Below are 17,041 nucleotides of genomic sequence, written 5' to 3' on the forward strand. Positions count from 1 at the left end.
GATCCTGAGCCACTCCGGTACGACCCTGCTCCTCCACAATACCATCCGACACCACCATAGTATGGTCTGGTGCCCCAACTACATCACCCAACACCACCATAGTATAGCCCAGTGCCCTAACTGCATCACCCAGCACTACCACAGCACAATCCGGTACCTCCACCGTATCATCCAGTACTACCACAGGGTCATTCAGTCCATCCTCAGCACAATCTAGTCCTTCTTCCACGAGACCCAATTCCTCTCGTGATGGACTCAGACTATATTGAGAGGTATAAAAGACTAAATCCATCTACTTTTACAGGAGCATCCTCCTTCGAAGAGGCCGAGTACTGATTAACTGAGATGGAGAAGGCCTTCACGACTCTTGGGGTGATTTTCGAACAGAGAGTCATACTTGCCATCTCCATGCTAGTAGGAGAGGCAAGTTGTTGGTGGTAACTCAAGCAGGCCACCATGCCCGTTCCAGTCACTTGGAAACAATTCTTGATGGCTTTAATGCAGAGTACCTTCTAGAGAATCTTCGACATCTTAAAGAAATAAAGTTTGCACATCTGGTCCAGGGTGATATAATTGTATCAGAATATGCTTAAAAGTTCCTAGAGTTGGGTCGGTATTCCCCTAAAAGCATGATGGATGAAGGCAGAAAGGTAAGAAAGTTTGAGTGAGGTCTCTATCTTGAGATTATACAGTAGTTGTATGTATTCAAGCTCAGTACTTACTCGGCCGTTCTAGCCAATGCACAACCAGTGAAGAGGAACCTTCGCACTTCTTCTCCAGCAGTAGGGAACCTCAGGCCCTCGGTTTCACAACTGCAAACCAGCACCTACTGCACCTGTTCAGCAGAACAAGAGACTTAGGTCAATGACTCAGGCTCTTCCTCAGATTTCAACAATAGGACGCGGTAGGACTTGCTAGCACTGTGGCAAAGATCATGGGGATCGACCCTGCTATCGCATCAATAATACTTGCCGTATATGTGGGAGTGCCCAGCATTACACGAGGGAGTGACCGAGGAATTAGAACTAGGTTAGACTCCTATTCAGAGCAGGCTTTACAACCTCACTCAACAAGATGTAGAAGCCAACCCGGACGTAATAAAGGGTATGTACACTATCTGTAATCATCTTACACATGTTTTGATTGATACTGGTGCCTCACATTTATTTATTTCACATGCTTTTGCATCAAACTTGAATGTATTGCCTGAAAGACTTGATTCTGTGTTATTTGTGTCTACTCTTGGGAGTATGACACTACTAGGGGAGGTTATATACAAAGCCTATATTATAGATATAGCAGATAAAAAATTGAGTGTGGACCAAATAGAGATTGACACGGGGGACTTTAATATAATCATAGGAATGAACTAGCTAGCGGTGTATCACGCCACTGTAGATTATTTTCATAATAAACTTGTATTCAACCCTCCTAATAAAGAGTCATTTATAAATTAATAAAATTCTTTAAACATTATTCCCTCATGGTAATTTTTCTTATTATTAAGTACTTTAACTCGGTTGTTTTCTCTAACTAGACAAACCTAAGAAAGAAATTTGTATTCGAGAGATTCCAGTAGTTCGAGACTTTTCGGATGTATTCTCGGATGAACTACCTGAATTGCCAGTAGACAGAGAAGTTGAATTCACCATAGATCTTTAACCAAATACCCAGCCTATTTCGGTTGCCCATTATCGCATGAGTCGTGTTGAGATGTAGGAGTTAAAAAAATAGATCAATGAATTGTAGGATAGTGGATTCATCCGACATAGTGTGTCCCATTGGGGTGCCGAAGTCACATTTATGAGGAAGAAAGATGGGAAGTTAAGTTTATATATTGACTACAAAGGACTGAACAGGGTCACGATCAAGAATAAGTACCCCCTCCCTAGAATCGATGACCTTTTTGATCAGTTGTAGGGTGTTCAGGTCTTCTCCAAAATATATCTGCGTTCAAATTATCATCAGGTAAAGATTAAAGTAGAAGACATTCTCAAAACAGTTTTTTGAACCAGGTACGGACATTATGAGTTCTTGGTCATGCCATTTGGACTAACTAACACATCAGTCATCTTTATGGCTTTGATTAATAGGGTTTTTAAACAATTTCTGGATCAGTTTGTCATTATATTTATCGATGAAATCCTGATCTATTCAAAAAATAGAAAGGAACACGCTCACCATCTAACTCAGATTTTTTAGGTTCTCAGAGAAAAGAAATTATATGTAAAGCTGAGTAAGTGTGGGTTCTGGCTCGTACAGATTATATCAAGGGATGGACTGTCAGTGAACCCCAAAAAAGTTGAGGTAGTGCTCAGGTAAAAAAAATTAACATCGGTCAAGGAGATTCGTAACTTTCTAGGAATAGCAGGTTATTACCACAAGTTCGTAAAGGGATTTTCTAGTCAAGCCTCTCATTTGACTCAGCTTACAAAGAGAACGTCAAGTTTGAGTGGAACGAGAACTGTGAAAAAAGTTTTTCAGAACTAAAGAAACGATTGATTACTGCACTTGTGTTGGCCTTGATGAGTGGGACGGGGGGATATACAATTTATAGTGATGCTTCCTATTTGTGTTGGGTTATGTTTTGATGCAGTATGGGAATGTCATAGCTTATGGGTCTAGGAAGTTGAAAAGTCATGAGAAAAACTACCCCACCCATGACTTAGAACTTGCCGTGATTATTCACGCTTTGAAGACTTGGCGCTATTACTTGTATGGGGAGACCTTTCAGATCTATACAGACCATAAGAATTAGAAACACATATTCACTCCAAAAGATCTCAACATGCGTTAGAGAAGATGGATAGAACTCCTCAAGAACTACGATTGCAACCATCTTGTATCACTTGGGCAAGGGGAACGTGGAAGCCGACGCATTCATCAGAAAAAATACAGGTATATTAGCTCACTTAATAGTTTCAGAATACAGAATAATAAGGGTCGCACAACAGGTACGACTCTAGGACATGTAGAGAGTTACATATTTGGCCCACCTGACTGTCTAACCTGAGTTGATCTAGAGAATAAAGAAAGCCCAATCCACCGATTTCACCCTAATAGCCCTCAAGAAAGATGCAGAATAGGGGGTAAATTTAGAATTTCGAGTCTTTGCCGATGGATTGCTTAGATTTCAGGACAAAGTGTGTGTTTCATGTGATAGTGAGCTGAAAAGGGGCATCATGACCGAGGTTCATAGCTCAAAGTTTATCATGCATCCTAGAAACACTAAGATGTATCAAAGTATGCGACCTCAATTTTAGTGAAACGGGATCAAAAGAGATGTGACCGACTTTGTTTCTAAGTGTTTGGTATGTTAGCAAGTCAAGACAGAGCAACAACGCCCAGGTGGGCTACTTCAGCCATTACCAATTTTGGAGTGGAAGTGGGAACACATCATAATGAATTTCGTGATAGGATTGCCTAGAGCACGCTCGGGATATGATGACATTTAGGTAATTTTTTACCGACTCACCAACTCTTTCCACTTCTTGGCCACCAGGATGACCGACCCTTGGACAAGGTAGCAAAAATATATATCCGAGAGATAGTCAGGTTACATGGAGTGCCAGTGATTATAGTATCCGATAGGGACCCCAGGTTCACTTCTCGATTCTGGTCTAGTTTTCAGCATCCATGGAAAATTTTCCCTTAGTACTATATTCTACCCTCATACCGATAGACAATCAGAAAGGACAATCTGCACACTTGAGGATATGCTCTAAGCTTGTGTTTTTGACTTCGGGGGCCATTGGGATGATCATTTACCCCTAATAGAGTTTGCCTATAATAACAACTATCAAACAAGTATCGGCATGGCTCCATATGAGGCGTTGTATAATCACCCATGCAGATCATCGATCTGTTGGAAAGAAGTGGGTGATAGAAAATTATTCGATCCAGATCCTATGGAGGAGACTACAGCCAAAATAGTTAAGATCAGAAAGGACATCCAGACAGCTAAGAGCAGGCATAAGAGTTATACGGATTCTTAGAGGAGGGATTTGGAATTTGAGAAAGCTAATCGGGTGTTCCTTAAGGTCACTCCTTTCAAGGGAATCAGTAGGTTTGGCAAGATGGAAAAACTAAAATCCCCGATTTATTGGGCCATTTGAAATCGTAGACAGAATTGGCACTATCGCCTACAGACTGACACTACCTCTAGAACTACCCAGGGTCCATAATGTGTTTCATGTGTCCATGCTACGCAAATACAACTCGGACCCCTCTCACGTGTTGGCCTACGAGCCCCTTTAACTCTTGGAGGATCTATCCTACAACGAGGTACCGGTCGGTATTGTGGATTAAAAGAGTAGAGTACTCTACAATTGAAAAATTTTCTTCGTTAAGGTCCTATGGCAAAATCACACCCATGGAGAGGCCACATGGGAGCTAGAATCACACTTCAAAGCCTAGTATCCCCAATTGTTTGATTGAGTGAGAGATACAAATTTCTTTTAAGGGGGGAGAGTTGTAATACCTGAAATTTAAAATTAATGTATAAAATATAATTTTTAAATTTATGAATTTTTATTTAATGTAAAAATTAAGAAAAAATAGGTGAAAAATGAAATTGAAAAAAAAATTGGAAAAAATGGGTGAAAATTTTGGTTCTGATGGCATTTTTAAAAGAAAAATTAGAAACTGGGGGTCAAAACACAATTTAAGAAAAATGTGCCACGTAGGACTGCCCAGTCAGAAGCCCCGATGAACAGAAGCTTACTGCGTGGCAAGGTACGCTGATGCGGTGCAACAAGGGAGGCCACACTGGCAATCCGCGTGCCCGCAATCGGACGGTCCGGATTTGTTCCCGCGCACATGGACGGTCCTGATCCTTCCCTCCTCAGGCGCCATCAGATGGTTGTGATTAAATGCGATGAACGGTCCATATTTGTTCCCTCTTTAAACATGATCGTACGGTTTAGATCAAATCACGATAAACGGTCTAGATTTATTTCTTTTTTAAATGCGATCCGATGGTTGAGATTAAACACGATGGACGATTCAGATTAAAGGGAGACAGATATAAATATCTCACTTCATAGCAAACTCTAATCCTAGCTGTCAGCCCCCCGCTGAAGACGAAGAACTAGTCACCGGAGAAGGGAGCCGACCGCCACCCACCGCTGCGAAGGAGCCACCTTCGACCGTCAAAAAAGATAAAAATTTTCTCATTCACTCGAAATTTGATTCTGAACACCTCCATGATAAATCAGAGTAAAAGAACTAGCGGATGAGCCATAAATCACGGGCAAAACCTGACGGCACCGCCGCGAAAAAAACAAAAAATCGCCTCCCATGAGCCATTTTCCAATTCCTATTTAGTGCGATTTTTCTACCATTGTAATCACCATTCTATTTTCTACATAATGACCGAAGAAAAACACCCAACTGCGAAGGTGAGCCGGCGGAGCCGCCGTACCAGAAAATTTTGCCAGTTGTGAGTTTTTATTTTTTAACTTTTTTTAGCTAACCGAGGCTTCTTAACGTGTTTTCTCATAGGGATGAATATAAAACCGACCGAAATTGGCCAAAACTAGCCAAAAACAACTAGTCCGAGGCAAACTGCCTCTACGGGCGGCGATGCCATTGCCAGAGAACGACGGTGCCACCGTTGTCGGAAATTTAAAATATGCCAAAAAATATTTTTAACACTGATTTTGAGTTCTTTGGGGTATTTTTAGGTACTTGAAACTTGTTTTAATCTCCAATGGAAAATTCAAGAAACTCGGAGACCGCTAGTAGGCACAGTTGAAAGCTTAGCGTTTCGAACATCGATTCGAGTAAGAATCCCTCACCTTATTCCATGTTATGGAATTGAAGTTTAATTATAAATAATACAGTATTTTGTGTAATTTAAAAAATATCAATGATTAATTATAGGTTATTAATAGAGGCGGAACCGGTTATTTATTACTGTTTGTCATGTTTTAACTAATTGTTTGATTTTACACTTTCGAATGCATGATAATAAACTGGAATTGGTGAGATGATTCGGTTGTGTTTTTTTTATGCATGTATTATCTGTTTTGCAGGTAAATTGTGAAACTAAAAATTAAATGTAAACGAAAAATTGCTTGATTAAGTGAATGAATGAATTGTAGCCTTACTAGATATCCTTGGAGATTGTGGACGAACTGGGTACATAGGAAACCCTACCGTGAACGTTGCCTCATATCTGACGGGGTATCGAGGATTGGTATTTTGGCGCTCATACTAGACGAGATATGGGGACGGCTTGTTTCATCCTCATACCGGTCGGGGTATTAAAGGATGGTATTTTTTAATGAAATAAAGCGGCTCGATAAGAGCCCATACCTAGAGCTAACATCATATAACCCAACTGAGACATTGTAAAATAAGCTAACCCACTCTTAATATCTTTTTGAGCAAGAGCTAAAGTAGCTCCTAATAATACTGTTATTATACCTATCAAAGAAATTAGATACATTACGTAAGGTATGCCTATGAAAAGAGGAAGAAGCCGAGTTACAAGAAAAATTCCTACCACTACCATAGTAGTAGCATGTATAAGAGCCGAAATAGGAGTAGGACCTTCCATCGCATCAGGTAACCATACATGAAGAGGGAATTGGGTGGATTTAGCAACTGGGCCCGCAAATAATAAAAAAGCACACAAAGTAACGAATAAAAAATGAACCTGATTATTATAAATTAAGTTATTGAATATTTACCGGACGGGGTACGAGAACAGCCCGCTTCACCCTCATCCAAATAGGGTATTGAGGGATTGTATTTTTGGCGCTCATACCGGACAGGGTATGGGGACGGCTAGTTAGTTAACAATGTCGAATAAGGGTTTACGCGTAGTGGAGACATCTTTCTGGACCCCGATGGATACCAGTAGACAGATAAAAAGAGAAAGTTGTTGTTCTGACTAATTAGAAATGAGATTATGATATTGTTTATGTTATTGCATTTATAGGTGGGTTTTAAAAATCTCGCTACTGTAAGTATGTAATAAATGTTTTTATTTATGATAAATGAATTTACCGAAATTAAGAGCTCCATTAGTTGTTTTTATGATTTTTACCATTCTTCATTTCTGTACCGGTGAGTAGCGTGACATTTTTACTGGTTTAGTGTAGCTCACTCTTTCATTAACCATTTTAGATCAAGAGAATCAAGATCTAGATCCCGATCTCGATCCACAAGAGGGTTGCGAATAGGATGTAAGGGTGAGCTAATTAATGAAAAGGTGAGCTACATTAGCCCAGTAAGAATATCACACTACTCACCGATACAGAAATGAAGGTTGGTAAAAATTATAAAAATAACTAATGGAGTTCTTAATTTAAGTAAATTCATTTATCATAAATAAAATCATTTATTGCATACTTACTGTAGCGAGATTTCTAAAAACTGACCTATAGAGACAATAGCTCAACAATATCATAATTTCATATTCAAGTAAGTAAGAATAATAACTTTCTCTTTTTATCTGCCTACTGGTATCCATGGGTGTCCATAGGGATGTCTCCACTATACGTAAACTATTATTTAACATTGTCAACTAACTGGCTGTCCTCATACCTCGTTCGGTATAAGTGCCAAAAATATCATTCTTCAATACCCCGTCCAGTATGAGGGTGAAACAGGTCGTCCCTATATCCCATCCAGTATAAAGCGACATTCACAGTAGGGTCCCCTACATACCCAGTCCGTCTACCATCTCCCAGAATATCCAGTAAGAGTACCATTCATTCATTCACTTAATCAAGCAATTCCTGTTTATATTTAATTTTTAGTTTCACAATTTAACTATAAATCACGCAAGGCAAGCAATACATGCATCAAGAAAATACAATCGAATTATCTGACCAATTCCAGTATATTATTATGTATTTTAAACTGTAAAATCAAGCAATCAATTAAAATATGACAAACAGCAACAAATAACTGATTTTGGCTCCATTAGTAACCTGTAATTAATTCTTGAAATTTTCTAAGTTATGAAAAATATCGTAATATTGATAATTAAACTTCAATTCCATAACAGAAAATAAGGTGAGGGATCCTTACCCGAATCGGTATCCAAAATACTAAACTTTCGATTGTGCCAACTGGCGGTCCTTGGGTATTCTAAATTTTCCTATGGAGATTGAAACATGTTTCACGTAACTAAAAATATCCCAAAACTCCAAAATTGGTGTTAAAACTCTTTTTTGGCCAATTTTAGAATTTCGGCACGACGGTACCGCTATGCTCATACGACAGCAAAGCCGCTTGCAGCGGCGGTTTGCCTCGAACTGGCTGCTTTCGGACAGTTTTGGCCAATTTTTGTCAGTTTTATACCTATCCCTGTGAAAAAACACATTAGGGGGTCTCGATTGGTCCAAAAAATTTGAAAACAAAAACTTGCCGGCGGTGGAATTTTTCTATGCGGCGATTCCGCTGGCTCACCTTCGCAATTGGGCATTTTTCTTCAGTTAACCTGTAGAAAATAGAATGGTGAATACAATGGTAGAAAAATAACATGAAACATGAATCGAAAAGGGGCTCATTGGAGGTATTTTTGGTTTTTCTCGCGGTTGCGCCACCAAGCTTTACCTGCAGTTTCTGGCTCATCCACCAATCCTTTTGCTCTAATTTGGCCATAGGAATGTTCAAAATCAAATTTCGAGCGAATGAGAGAATTTTTTCCTTTTTTGGTGGTTGGAGGTGGCTCCAGCACAGCGGCGGGTAGTGGTCGGCTCCCTTCTCCAATGATTGGTTCTTTTTCTTTGATGGAATGCAGGCTACTAGGTTTAGGGTTCGATGTGAAGTGAGATATATTTATACCCGCCTCCAATAAATCTGAACCGTTCATCGTGTTTGATCTCGATCGTCCGATTGTATTTAAGGAGAAAACGAATCTAAATCGTTCATCACGATTTGATCTGAACTGTACGATCGCATTTAAAGAGGAAACGAATCTAGACCGTTCATCACGTTTAATCATGACCGTCCAATCGTGCCTGAGGAGAGAACAAATCCGGACTGTCCACACGCGTGGGAATAAATCTAGGTCGTCCAATCACGGGCACACAAATTGTAAGTGTGGCCTCCCGCATGGCACCGAGTCAACGTGTCTTGCCACGCGGCGCGCTCCAGTTGGTCGAAGCTACTGACTGGGCGGTCCGACTGGTGTATTTTTGTTAAATTATATTTTGACCTCCAATTTCTAATTTTTCTTTCAAAAATACTCCTCGAACCCAAATTTCACCATTTTTTTTCCAAAATTATTTCAATTTCATCATCCACCTATTTTTTTTTCTAATTTTACATTAAATGAAAATTTATAAATTTAAAATTTATATTTTTATATATTAATTTTAATTTTTAAAATTAATTTCCTGCCAAATTTCGGGTCCGAGTATTACAGATTATGCAGCCATAATGTAATTGAGAGAACCCTTAGAAAAAATTTTAATTCTTTGACTCACTTCTTCTCTCTATCTATTGTACATAAAAACTTTATAACTTTACTTGTGGAAGACACCTTGAAAGGAAGATTTATACTTCTTTTATAGATGAGTGGAGATGCCAAAGCACATTTAAGTGCCACTTCAACCATTATAAGTAGATGAAAAAATAAAACATTAGGTTAGTGGGTTATCCACTTAATTGCTAAAATTAACATTTTCTAAATAATTTCTCAAAAATTTTAGATAAAGTAATATTAAAGAGTCCAAATAACTTTTGAAAGATTTTCTCAAAAAACTATTCTCAGATAATAAATATATAAATAGACACACACTACATGACGTAAAAATGATATGAGAATAAAGACAAGAATTTTTATTTAATAATTTCTCAACAAATATTCAACATTCTGTCAAAATAAATCGTTTTAAATAATCTAAAAAATAGCATTTATAACCTAGACAGTTAGACGTAAGAAAAAGATTGATTTTGATATTAATTACATCTAGAATTGCAGATTTTTTTTTACATTAGTTTAAAAGTGCAAAGATGTTTTTGGACAAAAGTACTTCTAATGTGAGGATTTATTTGATAACTTTTGCCATATTGCTTTACCAGTACACCTCCTGTAACGACCCGCATTCTCTTACTGAGAAATAAACATTACCACGTATATAAACCTAATAAATATTGCGCAACATTATGCTAAAATTTATAAATCAATAATGCATCCCTTATACGGAGTCACGATTCATGAGGCTCACAAAATCTTTCAAAATTATATTATAATAATACATCTAGATCTATTTTACAATAAAGATCCAGAATAACTAAAAGATTCTTCACAGTCTTTCTTTGATCTTAAACTTACTCCTGACCTGAACTAATCTACACTAAGGGTGTGAATTAAGGTGAACTTTACGAACTCAATAAGAATAGAGTAGTGTTCAATACAGAGATATGCAAACACACATTTATACAGGTTTAATAAAACAAAAGCAAATTTTATCAAATAAAATCAAAGCTAAACAGCAATCATAATCATCATCCTTTTTCTTTTACTGAAAATATTTCTATTCCTTTCTCTAACAAGCAATCATCCATGCGCATAACATCAAGAATTATAGTGAAAAGCACAACCAACACGTATCTCAATGAATGTAAAACTTGGGTTCCTTACAATTTCACCAGAATGAGGGTTATGTATCATTTCTATTTCTATCACATATTGTTATTTTCAACCAGTATCATTGGGGACATATAAGGATCCCCACTACATATAGATGTACAAAATATTTCTTTTACAATTTATCGGTCGTCGCCATACCTCGTTCGCCAATAAGTACTACAATTATAGACCGTCTCAATACTTCATCCGATATGAACGTAATTAAACTAATTTCTAACCCATTTCGATATGAGACTTCCTAACCTTATACGATTGAGGACACATCCACGACATTGTTCACTCTATATACTAAGTCTATACACTCTCTCCCATAGTACTTGGTAAGCTTTTCTTCGTCAAAGATTATTTATATTTCATATCTCAACTTTAGAAACTCAAACACCAATCACAAACATACATATTCCTATGTTTCTACACTTCATACTTGTCCGCATATCTATTATACACATAATTTATATGTATATAGCACACTTTATATTATATATACATACATGCACAACAACATATATATTAACTATACCTATACATATTTCGCATATAATCGTATCTACAAACAACACAATTTTAAGAACTTATAGATTTACACCCACACACATACAGCAACTTAAATCACTTACCAATACATACGTTGTATTATATATACTCACACATACAAATTGCTTATGTAACACCCAAATGAAAATAAATATTTTATTTATTTATTTTTATTTTTATTTTTTATTTGGATTTTTATTTAATTCAATTTAATTTAATTCAATGAAAATAAAAATAATAATAATGATAAAACTGGGTAAAAAATATTAATTGGATTTAATTGAAATTGATTTTGGAAAAAAGGGGTGAAATTTTGGATTCTGGCGGTATTTTTGAAAATAAAATCAGAAATCAGGGGTCAAAACGTAATTTAAAAAAGTTGTGCCACGTCAGCAGCCACGTCAGCGGCCCGGTCAGTAGCCCCGGCCAACCAGGACGCGTCGCATGGCAAGGACACATGACTAGGGGACGGACCACGGGGGCGATTCACGTGCGCGCGATAAGACGGCCTAGATCCGTTCCCGCGCGTACGGACGGCCCAGATCAAATGTGCGCACGGACGGCCCAGATTGCATCACGATGAACGGCCTAGATTTAATCCCAATTAAATCGCGATCGAATGGCCCAGATTCAATCTTGATGGACGGTCAAAATTAAAAGGCAAAGGGTATAAATACCCCCACCCACATCTGACCAAAGAAACCCTAGCCGCCAGTGCTCACCGGAGAAGAAGAACCAGACGCCGGAGGAGCCGGCCGCCGCCACCCGCCGCCGCACCGGGGAAGCTTTCGACCGCCGATCGAGGTAATTTTTCTCCTCCTTGCTCGTTTTTCGATGCTGAGTCCGCCTATGGCCAAACCGGAGCCAAACCACCGGCCAAACGGCTGGAAAACTCAACCGAAACCCAGCAGCGCCGCCGCGCCCCTCCTCGGTTTTTACCTCCGACGAGGCCCTTCCCGGCCTCCGTTTGATGCAAATTTTATACCACTGTGATCACCGTTCTTTTCTCTACAGGTTGATCGGAGCCAAACATCGAAACGCGACTCATGCTGGAGGAGACGCCACACCCAAGAGCACCGCCGCCGGTAAGTTTCAGTTTTTCGTAATTTTTTGGCCCACCGAGGGCCCTAGGGTTGTTCTATCGCAGGGACCAATGCAAGCGTGGCCGAATTTGGCTGAAAATGACCAACCCGAGGCGAATCGCCGCCGCAAGCGGCGGTGCGTCGCCGGAGCACGGCGGAGCCGCCGTGCCGGAATTTGCAATATTGGCCGAAAGGGGCCCTAGGTCTAATTTGGGATTTTTTGGGACACGTGCAGGTACTAGTAGTGCATTTCAGCTCCCCGAAAAAAATTCAGGAAAAATTAGGGACAGCCTATAGGCGCACTGTAGAGCCATTCAGACCCCGAAACAAGTAAAGACCCCTCACCCTATTTCCTATCACGGTATTAAAGCTAAATAAATAATTAAACTGTACTGTATGACTTTATAAATGTATAATTGATTAAGGTTGCCAATGGAGCCCGAGTCTGATACTGTGTTGGTCTATTATTGTTTGATTTAATTTCCAGTATTAAATGCAGCATGATGTTTGATGTAATTATATTATGGTCCCGTATGCATGAATCATGTTTTCCTTATTATGGTCGGTATTATGCTTAACCCGATACTGTGTTGTCTTGTTTGGTGTCCATTACTGGTTTACATGTTGTGTGTGTTTGGATGATTGAAACCAAGAAAAAGGGCAAAAAGGTTATGTGAATTGATAAGTGGATAATGTGGACAGCCTGACTAGATATCCTGGGAGATGGTGGACAGACCGGGTCTGTAGGGAACCCTACCAGGAATGTGGTCTCTCATACCGGACGGGGCATGGAGACCTTATGTGTTTTGGCGCCCATACCGGACGGGGTATGGGGACGACCCGTTTTACCCTCATACCGGACGGGGTATTGAGGTTCATGGTTTTGGTGCCCATACCGGACGAGGTATGGGGACGGCTCTGAAATCAGGTTATAAATATTAAGGGTCCACGGGTAGCGGGACCTCTATGGATCCCCATGGATACTAGTAGGCTGGTAAATGAGGAAAATGTGTTGTTTAATGATTAAAACGCAAAGGCATGGTAAGTATTTTGTTATACAGTTCATATGATTTCATGATGATGATAATGTTATTGCATTCGTATGTTGTTTTATGGATCTCACCGAGGTAAGTGGACAGTAAATGTTTTTATGTTAATAAAAGAGTTTATTATAAATTATGCTCCATTGGTCTTTTTGTGTTTTCTACCCACCTTTACCTCCGTGGCGGTGAGATAGTGTGATGTCTTTACTGGGCTGGTGTAGCTCATTCCTTATTTAACCATTTCAGATCAGGAAGACATTGTTCTCGAGCCCGTTCCGCAGGAAGACGGCGAAGGGGACGCCTAAAGACTCCGTATTTATATTTATAGTTTTTATTTTCAAATTTCTCTTTTACTTAGTTTGTTCTTTTATACTTTGAGCACGTTTTTGGTTTTAGTGTAAGGGATGTTAATCAAAATTTTTATTACGCTTCCGCATTTGACATTTTTAATACACATATTTCATTCTAAATTTCCGGGGTCGTTACAGCTTATCCGCATATTTTGTTGGAGGAATTTTGATAGATAAGGTTTGACAAAACGGCTAAACTCATAACATAAAAATATTAAAAATTGATTGGCTAGAATTCATAGTTTTTTTTATTTTTGTTTTTATTTATTAAAATATATTAAAAATGTATTACATAATAAATAAATAACAACATAATAAAAATTTTATATTATATATTATATAATAAGTAATAAGAATAAAATAAATGTAAATAAAAAAAGAATATAAATGACACTTTGATTCTTTACCATAAGAATGGTAATAGTCATTCTTATTCTTATGCTTATGATTATTGTTTCACTCCAATAACAAGCCCTTTTTAAAAAAAAAAATCAAATGAATCATTTTTTCTGTCATTCATTATACAAAAAAAAAGGCTCGGCTGGGTACTGCCAGGCTATGCTGTGAAAATCATTTTTACATGTATATACATAAATTTAATATATACATATGTCTACATTCATTACACCACACACAACACACTTTGAAAACTTATATACACTTATACACATCGAAACACTCATTCTTTTGTGTATTAAGACACCCATGTACGTCACTCCTATTCACCTATGCACATGTCTATATCATAGTATTCATATATATATATATACTTGTGCTTGTACAGTTTATAAGTTATATACGTACACATACTGCTACACAACTTTCATTACATATAAGTTAACACACACATACACACAATTGGATATATACCTAATTTATGCATATATCATCTTGTACACATGCATTCATATTACCTGTATATTGTATATATTTAACATATATCCATATAAAATCATATATTGCTCATTCAAAATAATTCACCCACATAATCATATGTATATATATATATATCAAGACATACAGTTTGTAGATATACACTCCCACCCATTATCTTTTATATGTGTATCTATTCGCAAACCCACATATATTCAAATACACTTAGTTATGTATTCATATAGCTTCAAAATTATTTATAATTACACTAACACCCATAATTTTCTTAACATATACTTTAACTTTTTCTTTATACACATCTCACCACATGCACCCTCTTATTCATTACCACATACACATGCACATTGAATTATCACACAAGGCATATCTGCACACACTTTTCATATATAGATGATAATTTGTAAAAAAACACATTTTAAAGTTATCCATTAAACTTGGATCCATTATTTTGAAATCAATAAATTATTTTATAAAAACATAAAATTTATGAAAACTAACTGAATTCTTAGCAGAATCTCCAACGAAATAAGAAATTAGGAAGTTTTCGAACAAATTTGGTTTCATATAATCAGCTCTCTTTTCAATTTTTTATTCCCGATTTTCCTAAAAATTTCATACATATGATTGAGGATTTAATTTAGAAAAGAAATAACCGAATGTAAGGTGAAAGAAAATTTACCAAAATTAGTGTTGGATTCGAGCTTTCGACCCGAAGGAGTGCGATTTCGGTCTCTCTTTCTGGTTCCTTGATTTTTTGCCTTGTACGGATCTTGAACATATCCGAAATGTTGTGCTATGATTTGTCTCTCGCAGATCAAGTCCGCCCAACACTATGTGCGACTTCTTCTTCTTCGGCAGTGCACGCTGCACAGTCGACACCGCGCACAACTTTTCCTTTTCGGTCCCGCACCATGCTTCCTTCATTCTCCTTATCCTTTTTCTTCTTCTTCTTCTTCTTCTTCTTCTTCTTCTTCTCCTCCTTTGCTTTCCCACCCCTGTCCCCCGTTCTACTAGGGCTTCTCTTTATTTTTTTATTTTTTATTTTTTATTTTTTATTTTTTTTGGCTTGGGCCTGGGTTTCCTCCTCTCCCTTAGGCGTGGTTACTACACCTCTTAATGTGATCAACCATGTGAAGGATTTTGTCATATTGCTTCACTCAAGCACCTCTCAATGCAATAAAACAACTTTTTCAAATAGTTTGTTACTTATATTTTTTTGGAAAAATCAAATTTTTACTTGAATTTTCTTCAAACCCTCCTTATTTTTAAAAGACATTTTATACACGATTTAAGAAAATCCTTAAAAAATTCCCTTAAAAAATAAAATAAAGAATTTTTTAACCTTCAAAATTGGAACACCTAATTATATAGAAGGTAAACAACAACAAAAAACTCGTTATTAATCAATCCTTTTTTTATTCCATTAGCCTTGTAATCTTTAGTGTTATATTCTCCTTTTTTATTTTTATTGCGCTAACTAACTCAAAACTTAATTAATAAACAATTGTATAAATTTTCATCAATTAACAAAGTCAATAACATAGTTTAGTATTTATAATCTCGATTATATTAAAATAGTAAATATGATAATTTTATTGTTTTAATAAATACAGTATCAAAATATAGAGGCCCGAAACTTAAAAGGAAATAAAGTCATGAATTAAATGCGGAAATGAAACAATAAAGTTCAGGGTTTACATTCCTTACACAATAATTTAGAATGCTTAATAAGGTTATGAGAATGTCCATTCTAAAAGAAATTACGAAAATGAAGGAAATAAACAAAAAAACTAATAGCTGAATTTTATAAAACGACATTCACTACCTTTTGAAGGGAGTCCGGGTGGTGAACTTATTCACAACTCTCTTGTTGATCGAGATCTAGATTTTGATCCTTTTGATCTGAAATAGTTATTGAAATGGTGAGCTACACTAACCTAGTAAAAATATCACACTACTCACTGATACAGAAACTGAAGGTTGGTAAAAATCATAAAAATAATTAATGGAGCTCTTAATTTAAGTAAATTCATTTATCATAAGGAAAAAATATTTATTGCATATATTTACTATTGCGAGATTTTCAAAATCGACCTATAGAGATACAATAATTCAATAACATTCCAATTTCATTTTTAAGTGAGCAATAATAACCACTTTCCCTTTTTATTTGCACATAGGTATCCTTGGAGGCCCATAAGAATGTCTCATTACACGTGAACCAATATTCAACATTGTCAACTAATCGGTCGTCCACATACCCTGTCCGGTATGAGCGCCAAAATACCACCCCTCAATACTTCGTCCGGTATGAGGGTGAATCAAGCCGTCCCTATACTCCGTCCAATATGAGCGCCAAAAATACTATTCCTCAATACCCGGTCCAGTTTGAGGCAACGTTCACAGTAGGGCTCCCTATGTACCTGATCCGTCCACTATCTCCCAAGTTATCCAGTAAGGTAACCATTCATTAATTCACATTACCAAATAATTTTTCGTTTGCATATTAATTACCAATTTTAC

This window comes from Carica papaya, chromosome 5 (assembly GCF_054855325.1).
Source record: "Carica papaya isolate Zhongbai chromosome 5, ASM5485532v1, whole genome shotgun sequence".
NCBI lineage: Eukaryota > Viridiplantae > Streptophyta > Magnoliopsida > Brassicales > Caricaceae > Carica > Carica papaya.